Source organism: Manis javanica, chromosome 13 (assembly GCF_040802235.1).
Source record: "Manis javanica isolate MJ-LG chromosome 13, MJ_LKY, whole genome shotgun sequence".
Classification (NCBI taxonomy): domain Eukaryota; kingdom Metazoa; phylum Chordata; class Mammalia; order Pholidota; family Manidae; genus Manis; species Manis javanica.
Window position 1 is genome coordinate 76,656,918 of NC_133168.1, and position 14,659 is coordinate 76,671,576.

The following is a 14,659-nucleotide window of genomic DNA, read 5'->3' on the forward strand; positions in this document are numbered from 1 at the left end:
CTTTCTTCTTTTGGTTGTTATTAAAATGTTTGAACTCTTTAAATTCAGATATTCTTGGTGAGCTGCTCTGCTTTTTTGTTTTAACATAGGAATCTTCCAAAGTAGTTTTTAGATATCTAACCCCTGGTTTTGCTCCAAAGTAACTATTTTAAGCACAGTGGACCAGAATGCAGATCATGTTCTATTATTTACCAACAGCTATTAAAAGCAAAATAATGATGTATATTATCAGTTTTCCTCCTTGGAGGCCCTGATAGCACTAGAAAGTACATCATGTTAAGTAGCCAATGCAAACCAGCAATGGATGATTGACCAATATTCCATATGGGAGGTATTTGTTTCTGTAAAACAACTCAGAAATGACTCCACCGTAACGCTTTGCATGATGTAGGATGTTCAAAAGGACAAAACCAAAATTTAAAATAAAAAAAATCCATTGTTGTTGAGCTTGCTGTTCTCTGATACAGCCCCTTCTTGGGGTACTTACATTTGCATAGTTATCAACATCTTCGGCCAATTCTAGGGATGGCTCCTGTGGAAGGGTTCCAGGCCACCAGGTAGAAGAGGATTTGAAGCTTGACTGGGTTATGTATTAGGGCTAGTCCTGCTATTGGTGTTCAGGGCCAGTCTCTCCCTTTTCCACAGTCTCTCCTATTTCTTCAAAGAGACTGGGAAGAAAAGTAGTTCTCTGCACAGAAAAGGGACTTCACTCGGAGGGAAGGGAGGACCAGCCTATGAGCACTAAGCATCTCCTGGACACTTGATATCCACAAACTCGCAGCTGACATCTGCAGGCTGGGTCCAGGCTCCCCACCCTGGGCCTCTAGCCTGTGTTACCTCCCTCCTCCATGCTGGCACATGCTGCAGGGGCTCCTCTAGCCAGGAGGCCTGCACCCGTGTCAGCCCAGCACCTGGAAACTGGCTGATGGGCTGTGGGAGGGAGGAGGAGTGGAACCCTGGGCCTGGCTGGGATACAACCAACCTCCAACCACTGAGGGGCAGAAGGATGCAACAGGAATTGGAGAGATGTTGATAAATCCGACTTAGCAGGCAGCACAATAGGTGTAGAGGCACAACAACCTTTCGGCAGGCAGATTATCCCAGCCAGTGGCTTTGCTGTGAGAGAAAGAAGAGGAAGAGGGAGTGGCGCGCTGGAGAAAGGGGAAGGCCGGCTGTGCAGCTGCAATCAATGCTGTGCTTTGTGCTGCCTGACATTTGAGGGGCTTGTTATCACCGATTGCCGGCTCCTTTATCTAAATGTATCTCCCCAGCTGCCAGGCACTGCTGATAGGCGCCGACGTGCGATGGCCCTGCCAGATACGCAGCCACCTCCTGGGCAGGCTGGCGCTGTCACTCTCCCGCAGGCCTCTGCTCCCGCCCAGAGGGAAGATGCGACACCTCTCTCTCTGAGTCCTGGACACTCTCTGTTCCTCCCGTTGGATGAAGAGACAACCAAACAGAAAAGCTCACCACTTGCTCCCAACCCAGAGAAGCTGAAGCTAGAGGCAGCCAGGCCACTGAGGGACGGCGGGGAAGGGAAGCTTCCTGTCCATGAGGACCGGGTGCCACACCTGGGGTCCATCCTTCTGCCTCAGCTGCTGGTCGCATGCAGTTCTTCTCGCTAGTCTTCAGACCCTGATGTGAGGCTCCCAGGATGACATGGTGATTGTGTTAGCTAGGTGCCAGGCTTTGACTGGGACTTGAACCTACCCTCTACGCAGGCCCACGCATGCAAACACATCTATCTAACACAATGCCCAGCACACATAGGCCTTGGCACCCAAATGCACTTGCTGGGGGTGATCAGAGGCTGGAGACGCCTCCATGGAGCATCTCATGTGGTGTGAGGCAGTGTGGCCCCAGGGCCATTGAGAGGTCATCTCTCCACTGTTAGGATGACTGCTATCAGAAAGAAACAAAGACAAACGTTGGCAAGGTGTGGAGAGAAGGGAATCAATCCTTGCACCCCATGGGTGGGAATGCAAAATGGTGCAGCTGCTACGGAAACAGTATGGAGGGCTCTCAGGAACTTAAGTAGAACTGTCACACTATCCAGCAATCCCATTTCTGGGTGTTTATCCAGAAGAACTGCAGTTGGGATCACAAAGAGAGAGCTGCTCTGCCAGGGCCACTGCAGCATTATTTGACAATAGCCAAAATACATCCTTGAAACAACCTGGTGTCTATCAGTAGATGAGTAGATGAGGGAAATGTGCTGTATACATGTCATGGAATATTACTCAGCCTTAAGAAGGAAGGAAATCTACAATATGCAACAACATGCATGAATTTGGAGGACATTACACTAAGTGAATTAATCCAGTCCAGTCACAGAAAGACAAATTGTGCATGATTCTGCTTATACAAAGCATTTAAAACAGGCAAATTCATAGACTCAGAGTGGTTGGTGGTTCCTAGGGCCCTGGGGAGTAAGGGCTGTGGGGAGTTCTAATCAATAGCTGTGGAATGTCAGCTCTACAAAATGAGTGGATTCTGAAGACCTGCTGTGCTGTATTGTACCTACAGTCAACACTAATGCATTGTACAGTTAGACATTTACTAAGAGGATAGATCTCAAATAAGTGTTCTTACCACAAAAAATGAAATTAAATGAAAAACAGTGAAGGCTACCAGGCAGCCTCTGTGTAAAACTCCCCATTGCCTATTTCACTGTGACCCTTGGCAGTAACTTAGCCTTCCCAGGCCTCATTTCTCCCTCTGTAAAGTGCTAAGATGTCCAGCTTTTTAGGCCATGTGAGAACTGAATGAATCATCACTGCCTGGAGCCTGGCACATAGTAATTTCTCCATATGTTTAAGGCATTATTATCTAGTACTTTTTTTAAGGAAGGGCTACACTGAAACTATTTTAAGCATGTGGTTGGATGTCTCCTTATCATTTGGATATTCCAGGAAAACTTCTCCCAACACCATATGGATGAGTTAACACATGGCTAAAGTAATGAATTCTCAAACTGGCCTATTTTTATGTTCCCTGTCCTCTCCTGGCTCAATATTTGAACACTTCCCTTCTCCACACTTAAAGTATATTTCCTCTATCATTAATCAATAAGTTCTTGCATTATGTAGACTGTTAGAAAAGAAAAATAAACATAAAGTTTACACTTAGTATAAACCTCTGCACGGAGTGTGGCAGGTAGATGGAGAAGGCCGAGGGTTGGCAGGGAGATGTCCTGCAGCCGGCCACCACCCGGGACTGGCAAAGCCTCATTCCTTCCCAGCTGTGCACAGATTCCTCTTGCAACATAGGATGAAAATTATCAATACTGCTTAAAAGTTTTGGGAATCTGCGTGCAAATGTCAATACAGAGCTTGGCATAGATTTACACTTGCTCAGAGGGAATGAATCTGTTAAGGTGGACATGACTGGTGAAATGAATCATTTTTCCCTAATATGCATTTTTGCTTCTATTGTCTGAGAAAAGCATCATTTAACATCCACAAAAGTAGTTTTAGAAATTCATAGAGTGAGATTTGTCATCTATGTTTTCTGTTTAGCTCTAAAGGATTCTTTGCCAAATGTGATAATTAATTAGCTCTGCCCTTCCAACTCTGGGGTGATTGTCTCTCATTAGGGGCTGAAGTGGTTCCTGCATGTGTCAGCCGATGGTGCTCTGAGAAGCTCTCTAAAGAAAAACAACATCAGTAAAATTATAAGCAAAAATCCCCCCCAAAACAAAACAACAATTTAGATTTTCATAAGTGTGGTGTTTCTTTTCTTGAAAAGCTTAGTAAATAGAGGGCTTCAGATGTGGACTATTACTGAAATATGAGAGTAATACCTTCATGATCTATATCACTGACACAATTCTGAATGCAGGAGAAAAATAAAACCAAGCCCTTTAAAATACACTTGGCATTTAAAATGGATGACTGCACTTTGTTCTTCTGTAATTCGTTTTCAACTTGGTTGTAGGATCTGATTTAGTTGGGAACTGCTGTCCGTGTCATTTTGGTATTGTTAATGCAATGCTAGGGACAAGTGAAGCATAAAAGGCCATCTTTGTTCTCAGGGCAGCAATGATTTCTGTGTCCTGAAGGTTGAAGAAAAGCGAGGGTATCTTATTTTGTTCTCTGGAACACCCAACAGAATAAAATAAGCAGGTAGGAAAAATGTAATTGTGTGTGTGTGTGTGTGTGTGTGTGTGTTGGAGAGATCAAGAGTGCTGGCACTTTTTTCCCTGTTAGTATTCGGTTGTCTCTGCAGAAAAGTCCGGTGCTTCCTGCTCTGGTCTGAGTCCCCCACAGATGCCCTAGGAGCCCCCTTTCCCACCACACACAGGCGTGCTCTCAGACGTGTGTGTGCAAAGCCATCTTTGGCAGAGTTTCTGGGGCTGCAAAGTCTAGGGAGCCCGCTCCTCCCAAGAGCATGTTTATATCCGTCTGAACTTCAGGGTGGCTGAAATATTTAATGAGTTTTGGTGTGTGCGCTGAGCCTGGCTGGATCGCAGGAGCTTCGTGGCCTTACGGATGGAGTTCGTGACTCCCGGGCTCCTGTTCCTTCTCTCCTCCCCTCCTTCACTGACACCAGCATTTGTCCCACCCCTCTCCTAATGCTGTAACATAATTCATTAGGACAGCCTTAATGAGCTGATAATTAGTCTGGTGGGAGGCAGTGAAGAGGGAGGGGGCGGATATGCCAGACTGCGAGAAAGCAGAGCCGACGGGGTGTCTTACCGAGCCCTGGGAGAGCTTTTTGTCAACAGAATGGATCATGCTTGCAGGCAGTAAAACTTTCAAATGACCTTCATGTCAAAATATTAGGCTGCTATTTTTCGCTGGATGGTAGTTCCATAAACATAAAAAGCACACATATCATTCAGAGTGCAGCAAAATGTGTCTCAAATACGTGGAGCAACGCTTTTCTCAGAAGGAGTACCGTGGGCTCCGTGTAGTAGAGAGAATGGCATCATGTCCCAGCCTTTCACTTGAGCTGAAATAAATGCTTTCACCTGAGGCTCATCTGTGCTTCTCAGTCCCTCTCTCCTCTCTCTCTCTCTCTCTCTCTCTTTTTTAAAGGAAAACACTAACCTACATATATCAATATCTAAATAGATAGGAAAGAAATATATAAATTCTAGAGAAATTTTGCTTATTTTCATTCAGGAAAATTGCCTACCAAGTTTCGCATTGATGGAAGAGGCCAGGGCGTGAACACTCAGCTAACAGTCAGAAGACAGTTACGATGAATTGCTGCCGTGACTCTTCTTAATGGGAGAAAAAAAGTCACCACAACTATGAACAGGAGATATTTTCACTTTCCTGAAATCATTTCTTCTCAAGGCTGAACTTGGGCAAGGCTCATAGATGTGGGAATCTGCACTGTCTAAGCGAGAGCTAATTGAACTACTTTCCAAAGGTCTGCACTTTGTGCACACAGAGCCTCGGTGCCCTCCTTATCCGGCAGCTCCAGGGATGCGGGATACACACAACGGACGGGTAGCAGGCACTGTAAGGCATTCTGATGTGACCTGCAAAATCAGGTCCAAGCAGCAAATCCGAGGGTGAGTGAGCAGCGTGGGGAATGAGAAACAAGGGTGATTGGAAGGAGACAGAAAAATCCAGTTACTGATCAAGATTAAAATAGTAATTGTATATTATTTTTGAATAGTCCTCTGGTTACTAGTCAATAAAGATAATGCACATTAAAAGTGCTTTGCCAAGAACAAAGCCTGATACAAATGTTATGTTTTATCATTGCTTTCAGAATTAAGAGGTGATCACTCAGCTTGGGTTTCAGTGGTATAATAAGAATTGGCCCTGCCTCTTCCTGTCACCTTTGACATCGCTGGTCCAGTGGAATTCCTTTTTGCTCTTAAGACTTGACTTAACCAAAGGTACTGCTAAGTAAGGACGATCCGCAGTCTTTACAATCAAGTGCTTGTGGAGAGTTTGTGAAAGCAAGTCTTCTTAGCACATTAATCTGGATTACCTCTTGGCAAATGGTTTACTGTTGCAGCCATCCTTGGCTGAGCCAGTGACCGGGCCTGACTGCCGGGTGACATTCACAGAGGTGAACTGGGGGCTAGGACAATAGATGTATATTCCTGTTCAGGGCTTCTCAAACTTTTGACAACTATACAAATCACCAGCAGTGGAGGTTTGATTCTGTGGGTCCAGGTGGGGACCGAAGGGTCTGCAGTTCTAACAAGCTGTCATGTGATGCCATTGCTGAGCTCCAAGGACAACAAGCCCTTGGCATTTGCAGTCATCCGATAGGTTTCATTTCACAAGACCAGGTTCTCAGAGGCTGCTTTCTGTCCAGGCCCCGGCTGCAGTTTGGGTCCAGACCAGCAGGCAAATGGGAGGGCACATAGCGGAGGTCACAGCTCCAAATGACAAGTTAACGTGAACACAGATTATTCAAGTGGACCCTATCAATTTTGCTTTCCTAAACTTAATACAGTCATATCTTATTCTCTTAATCTGCTTTTGGATTGCATAGAGGGAAGGTCCTCTTCTTTGATGAACAGGACAAAATTCCTTAAAATAGAGCATGACTCTAATGCTAGAAATAAATATACAGAGGTGCTTCTCCGCAGCCTGAGCAGCTAGCTGAGTTATGAGTCAGGCTAGGACTTGGCTGTATGGGGACACCATTCTAGATGCACCGGCGAGACCCAGTCTAAAACTGAGGCTTCCCTTGGAAAAATTGGACCCTCCAAAGGGTCCATTATGATTCCTAGTCTAACAATTTAGGATGTAGTTCAGACTTGTAACAATGCAAGACTAGGATAACAAGACAACAATGTGATTGTTCATTGGTTGAATTTGTTATTAGAAAAATCGTCTCACACCTGAGCAATGCCATATTCTTCTCCAAGCCATCAGCGTTCTACACTTTGGAGTGACTGCACTTGTGTATTTCCAGGACTCATTTGCATTCTGTTTTTGGGGTGCAGAGAAGTCTGCGCAGCTTCAGCTGTTTCAGGCTGGCCGCAGGGAGAGGGCTGCAGACAGCGAATGCCTCCATGTGATAGACACGTTTCCTGGGGCACTGTCTTGACTTCAACCACAGTCTTTACACAGCTGCAACCTTCTGCTGCCTAACTTCTATCCCCTGTTGATGAACAGAATCACTTTATAAAGGGAAGTTATCCTCTATGACTGAATATTCAGTCAGACTGTTTTCAAGCTCTCCCAAATGTTTTAGAAGGATCCATTTACTAGAAAACAAGTGAATTGCCAATAGTCTGCCATTTTCTACTATTCACTGAGGCTATCCACTCCAAAATTCTGAGTAATCGACATTCCTATCCTCTAAATGAATACACCTGAAAACAATGTATTTGCGTATTTCAAAAATATAAAAGGTAGATTTTTCCCCTTAATGCAAACTAGCCATCTTTTATTAATCTTTCCTGAGCTAAGTTTCCTTCAATGCTGGTTACTTTGTATCCAGAGCTGAGAACTGTCTATACATTCTGCTACTGAGGTGGTCTTCTGTCTAAAGGAAGCCACAGTGGTCAGGAGAACTCAGTCTAGACCTAAAAGGCGCCTGCAGCTGGAAGACCTTCATGTTCAAAGTTCAGACTGGAGCAATTTGAGGAATTCAAGCAAAATTGAAACTTTTAAAGATACACTTTTCCCCCCAGCTTTTCTGTATAATATCTAGTATAACCAACTGTTCTGGTTTATCCACAACTGTCCCAATGTTGGCACTAAATGTCATATGTTGGAAACCTCTTAGTACTGGGATGATCAGGATGGTTCACCACCCAAAAATATGTGCATTGACGTCACTTGCAGCAAAAATAAGGTCCTGGAGAGATGGTGGTGCTTGTAGGGGCCTTACAAGCCCAAGTCAACAAACACCACAGTGAGAGGTTGCGAGGCACTGTTCAAAGCAACTGAATGCATTCCTGGAGACTGTTATCAGTTCACAGGGCGGTGAGAAAACAGGTCTTGCTTCTTTTGGTTTCAGGTAAAGTTTGATGACATGGTTATAAGCCCCTGGAAGAGTGTGTTTTAATGGAAATGTTGCCTGAATCTTAATTATTGAAGTTCAAGGGGTCCTTAAGGAGACTGCAAGGTGAGCATGAGGGGACGAGGGCTTCACAGGGCACATGGCGGGGTGGGATCTTGGGCTGTGTGAGACACAGACAGCTATAATCCAGATACGGAGGACACGCAGAATAAATTATACAATATATGGAAATTGTATTTTTGAAACACTGAAAGGCATAACTGAATTAATCTTCTGGTTTTAGCTCCGTGAGCTGCACATTATTCTCGGTGGAGCTATACACTTCGTGCTGAATAAGACAAAATATAGAGAAGCCCTCTACATAAATGAGGATTGTGTGTTTCCCCCATAGGCATAGAAAGGGTCTCTGAACAGTTACAAAACAGAGCTGTGATGCTGCAATTTTATAAACTCTCAGGATTTTCAAGTTCTTAAAGAGGTATCATTAGGCAGACACCGGGTTCTTCCATTTCAGGGTCACTTTTCAGAAAAATAAACCTGCTTCTATGGTGTCAAAGTAAGCACTATTTTACAACCATTCATTTATGGCCAGAAATTTTTATTTTATTTTATGATTTGCAGGCTGGGAGCTCAGATTCCTTCATTTTATAAAGACTGATCCTTTACTGTTGGACCTTGGAAGTGAGGAGGGCAGGAGGGCTTAATAAGCGAACCCACCATCAGCCAGCCATGGGTGCTGAAGACCCAGGAGTCACAGCTTGAGACCTGGCTCCTGGATCTGCCCCCGAATCCTTGCTCTTTTGGTCATAGTTGCCTCATTCTGAACTGAAAAGAGATCCACTTAGGTTTAGGGAAAAATTGTAAATAAAATCTTAAATCTTGTTCAAGGAAGGTTTCTGTGTGTACACTAAGAAGGTTGCAGAGTGTTTTTTTTATTTCACGTATATTTTGTTTGCTTACCATACACCATTACAGAGCTTCTCTTTTCTCTCTGGTTCAGGATGTGTTCACACATATGTACGCAGTTGTGTGACTGTATCAGTGGGAATATCTGTTCATTCAGAATGCAGATTGCCATTTGGGTATGGGGTAGATAGTGGTGCACAGTGCCTTACCTGATTAGTATTTTATACTGTTCACAAGTTAGTGATGTTCAAATGCATGTTAATTACAGATTTTTTGTATACATTACTGTAGTGAACATCTTCTACCAGCAAGTAAATAGAAATCAAATTTTTTCTCAGTCGTGACATGAATGTTTACCAATATGTAAATAGAGATTGACAAGAAATCTGTAAGTTCTACCTTAACACTGAAAAAAAACCCCAGCTATCAATTACAGAAGAACCATTTTAAGTAACAAAATTCTGTTTTGAAATAAAATCTCCATGGAACCCTGCTATGGACTGAATTGTGGTCCACTGCCCTGACCCCCACCAATTTCACATGTTGAAGCCCTAACCCCAAGGGTGATGGTTTTTGGAGATGAGGCCTCCGAGGGGGTGATAAGGGCTAGATGAGGTCGTGGGGGGAAGCCTCATGATGGGGTTAGTGCCCTTATAATAAGAAATACCAGAGAGCTTGTGCTCTTTCTATCTCTGCCTCTTTCTCTCTCTCTGCCATATGAGGACAGAGCATGTGGAAAGGTGGCCAACTGCAAGCTAGGAAAAGAATCCCCACCAGAAATTTACAGTGCCAACACCCCCATATTGGATGTCCAGCCCCCAGAACTGTGAGGAACAAATGTCTGTAGTTTAAGCCATGCAGTCTATATTTTGTTATAGATGCTTGAACAAACTAATACAGACCCCCATCACACATAAGACAGATTAAAGTGTTACTTACTATATATAGTTTTATATTATATATCACATATAGTATATTACATATAATTATATTTTTATATGTATTATATGAAAATGTTTTAAAGTGAATTTTATAACATTTACTTATGATAAAATCAACTGATAATACTAGTTAATTTGGTGTTGCCTGATGAGTTAAATATAATCCATAACATACTGGAATGTTTGTGTCACTTTTATTCATATGTTTTAATTGCCAGAAAGATTTAAAATGCAAATTGAATATTTGCAGTATCTGTTAAAGCATCTCTGGAGAAATCTGGTTCCAAAAGTTTGAAGACCATTGAGCAAGACTGTATCCAAATGGATTCACGCATTTCTCAGAGGTAAATTGAAGAGTCCTCTGGCTGAGAATGTGGCCTTATTAGAGAAGCCCTTCCACCAGGGAAGAGACTGTACAGCGTAGTGATAAGAACACAGGCTCTGTGCTCATGAATGCTGGCCTCCACTCCCTGGCTCTGTGTCCTAATCTGTAAAATAGGGTGTATTAGTCTGTGCCAGCTGCTATGACAAAGCACCACAGACTGGGTGGTATAAACCACAGAGGTGTATTTCTCATAGCCCTGGAGGCCAGAAGTCCAAGATTGGGGTGCCACACAGAGCAGCTTCTGGTGAGCCCTGTCTTCCTGGCTCATAGATGAGTGCCTTCCCTCTGTGTGTGAATGCAGAGCCTGGCATGGGCAAGTGCTCACTAGTCATTAGCCGCTCTTCACTGGAGAATCCTGGCTTCATCAAAGCAGCCCTACCCTTTTGTGACTGCGACCCAACTTTGGGTTGTGGCAGATCATTTCATGGGGTTTTACTCAGTGCCTTCTTGGCAAACAGAGGTCTGGGTTAGCTTTCTGACCAAGGATTGTAGACTGCTTCTTTTCTGGCAATAAATAAATGAAAGAAAGAAAAGAAGAAAGAAGAAAGAACAGAAAGAAAAGGAGACGGGATGAAGGTCATGAAGGAAGGAGGAAGGAGAGGGAGGGCAGGAGGGAGGAGGGAGGAGGGACCCACTCAGCTGTCCTGGAGGACTGAGCGTCCATGCCAGCTCCACCAACAGTGGGCTCCCGCCTGCCACATTGCCATGCATGCCACCAAATGAATTACTTTCCGCTTTGAACCACACTTGTGTACCTCCCGGGCTGTGCTGAGATGGTTCCACCCAGGTCCTCTTGACAAGGAGACTGAGGGACCGAAGTCAGTAGGTGCGAGGATGCACAGCTAGGGAGTTAATTAGCCAAGGCAGGAAAAATCAGATGAAGAAGGGGAAGTGTCTTTGCAGTTTCCACCAGCATCCTCATCAGCTCTGTATCCTCCTCTTGGGCTTTTTCTCATCATAGAAAGCCCGGGGCAGAGGACCACAGCACTCAGAAGGGTCATAGGAGAGTCCCGCTGGACGTGGGCTGGGCCTGTCGTGTGCCCCTGCCTGCCTGTGTGGGGGCTTTTCAGGCAGTGAGTGGGTGAGCTGAGGCCCAGGAGCCAAGTCCTGGAGCCTGGGCGGGTGGGCCAGGAGTGCAGCACATGCAGGCACGTCCTTGCCAAAGTGGGAAACTTTGAGATACTTCATGGGGGTAGGAGTGGGAGGAGAACATTCTAGAAAGAGAGGGACTCAGGCTCAAGATGAGCTTCTATTATTCATCATTTTTGTAATCTTTGCTTATAGCATGATTTCTCAGTTTTCTTAAATAAAATAAAAAGGTTGATGACCTCCAAGGCCCGTCTTGGCCCCTAAATATGATAATTAGGCTCCATAACTTTACTTTTCTGCAGGTAGGACTTTCTCCTCCCCAGAAGTTTGGAGGCAGGGAGGTTTTGAGGGCTGTAGAGGACGTGCAGGGTGCTGACGGCTGGGGCAGGCCTGGGCTTCAGCCTTTCTGGGATTTCTCAGAACCTTTCCTGCAGCCCAGCCAGTAAGATGACAGAAATCAGCAACAAAATCAGGGCAACAAACACTGTAAACAACTAAACGTGTCTGTGAAGACTTGGAAATTACAGCCGCAAGGACTCTGGGCTATGTGCCTGCTGAGGGGCCTGTTCCCGGGTAGGGGTGCCTTACTTCCCTTGACTCCCCAGGGACGAGGTATGGCTGGCATTCCAACCCAGACTGGATGTTCCAGCGGGAGGTAGAATGTTTTTGTCCAGGACCCAAGTTTAGACAAATCTTTGGAACACAGGAAAGCAATTTGGGATTTAAGGGGTTAATCTTTCTAGCAGCTTTTAAAAATTGGCCCCAAAATGAATGATCAGAGGCATGTTTGCCATTTGGTCATAAATAGAGCGGTTCAATCACACGAGAAATCATGCCAACAGGGCAGGGAGACATAAAAGCTCTGAATTATGTAATAATATGTTACGTGAGAGGAAAAAGTACTGGAGAAATGTTATGTGAGAGGAAAAAGAGCAGGAGAAATAGTGTAAGAAATATAAACAAAACCACATTAAATGGGAGCATGTCCCATTTGGTCAGCTATGTCACATGTGAAAGAACAGAAGCACCGTTTGGAAGTGGACATTTTTAATTTGACTGCTGACTTCTCCATTATAAACTACATCAAGGTGCTAACAGCGCTGAGGCTGAAGCATTGATTTTTATGTGTGTGGTAAATACACATATATTTTCTTAAAGACTCGCAAGGTAGGATGTGAACAAAACTATTAAAATGGAACTGATAGCTCTCTGGCCATCCTTACTTCCTTGAGGAAATAACCCATCCTCCTGGGACCTGTGGCCGGTGGAGGCTCAGGACACGATGGTCAGTGTCTGCTCCAGAACTCACTGCAGTTCACATGCTCTCCTTGGGCCTTGATTTTCCTATCAGTGAAGCTGGTATTAGGCCTACTTTTCACTTATTATTGTTGACAATAGCAACAATGTAATTATAGTAAAGACTGAATTTTATTGAGCTAAATATTCTACCTACACAAAGGGATAAGACCCAAAATACTAGGCTGTGGCCCCACATTTTCTGGAATTAACGAACTTGCTTTTAAATTTTTAATTTTTTTATTAGAATAAAGTTGATATACAATATTATATTGATCTCAGATGTACAGCATAGTGACTCAGTAATTATATAGTTATTGGATGCTTGCCATAGTAAGTGTATTTACACTATTATCACACCAACACATTACAATATTGTTTGTTATATTCTATATATTGTACTTCCATTCTTATGACTAACTTATTTTACAGTCTGCAGTTTGTACCTCTTTAATCCCTTCACCTACTTTACCCATCCCCCTACTGCTTTCTCTGTAATAGCCAGCAGTTGGTTTTCCATATCTGTGGGTGTGTTTCATTTTTGTTTATTTACTTGTTTTGTTTTTTAGATTCTACCTACAAGTAAAATCATATGGTATTTGTCTTTCTCTGCCTTTCTTATTTCACTTAGCATGATACTCTCTAAATCCTTCCATGTTGTCCTAAATGCCAAGATTTCCTTCTTTTTCATGGCTGACTAATATTCCATTGTGTATAAGTGCCACATCTTCATTATCCATTCAGTTATGTTGGGCACTTGGGTTTTTTCATATTTATGCTATTGTAAATAATGCTGCAGTGAACATAGGGCTGCATATATCTTTGAATTAATGATTTTTTTTCTTCAGGTAATTTCCTAGAAGTGGAATTGCTAGGTCATATGATTTTTCTATTTTTAGTTATTTTAGGAACCTCCATTGTTTTCCACAGTGGCTGCACCAATTTACATTCCAATGCAGAAGTGCTCCCTTTTCTCCACATCCTCACCAACACTTGTAATTTCTTGTCTTTTGGGTAGTGACCATTCTGACTGGTGTGAGGTGATCTCTCACTGTGGTTTTGATTTGTGTATCCCTGATAATTATCAATGTGGAGCATTCCTCCACGTGCCTGTTGATGATCTGTATTTTCTTCAGGAAAATGTTTATTTGGCACCTCTGCCCATTTTTTTAATTGGATTATTTGTTTTTCTGGTGTTGAGTTATGTGAGTCTTTTATATATTTGGACATTAGCACCTTATCAGATATATCATTTGCAAATATACTCTCCCATATAATAGATATAGTAGATTGCCTTTTTGTTTTGTTGAGAGTTTCATTTTCTATGAAGGAGCTTTTTAATTTGATGTAGTTCCACTTATTTATTTTTGTTGCCCTTGCCTAGGGAGGTGTATCCAGAAAGAAATTTCTCATGATGATGTTCATGAGAGTCTTGCCTATGTTTTTTATGTGTTTTATGGTTTCATGTCTTACATTTAGGTCTTTTATCCTTTTAGACTTTAATTTTTTGTATGGTGTAAGACAGTGATCTAGTTTCATTCTCTTACATGCAGCTGTCTAATTTTCCCAACACCATTTGCTGAAGAGACTTTCTTTTCCCCATTGTATATTCTTGGCTCCTTTGACCATATATGCTTGGGTTTATATCTGGGCACTCTATTCTGTTCCATTGATCTGTGGGTCTGTTCTTGTGCCAGTACTATATTGTTTTGATCACTGTAGCTTTTTAGTATTGCTTAAAATGAAGGAGCTAGATACAATAAGCTTTGTTATTCTTTCTTAAGATTGCTTTGGCTATTCAGAATCTTTTATGGTTCTATATAAATTTTAGGATTATTTGTGTTAGTTCATTGAAAAATGTTGTTGGTATTCTTATAGGGATTGCACTGGATCTGTAAATTGCTTTGTGCAAGATGGCCATTTTGACAATATTTATTCATGCTATCCATGAGCATGGGATAGCTTCCCATTTATTTGTGTCTTCTTCAATATCATTCATCAGAATCTTATAGTTTTCATAGTAAAAGCTTTTTACCTCCTGGTTAGGTTTATTCCTAGATATTTTATTCCTTTTGATGCAGTTGTAAGTGGAATT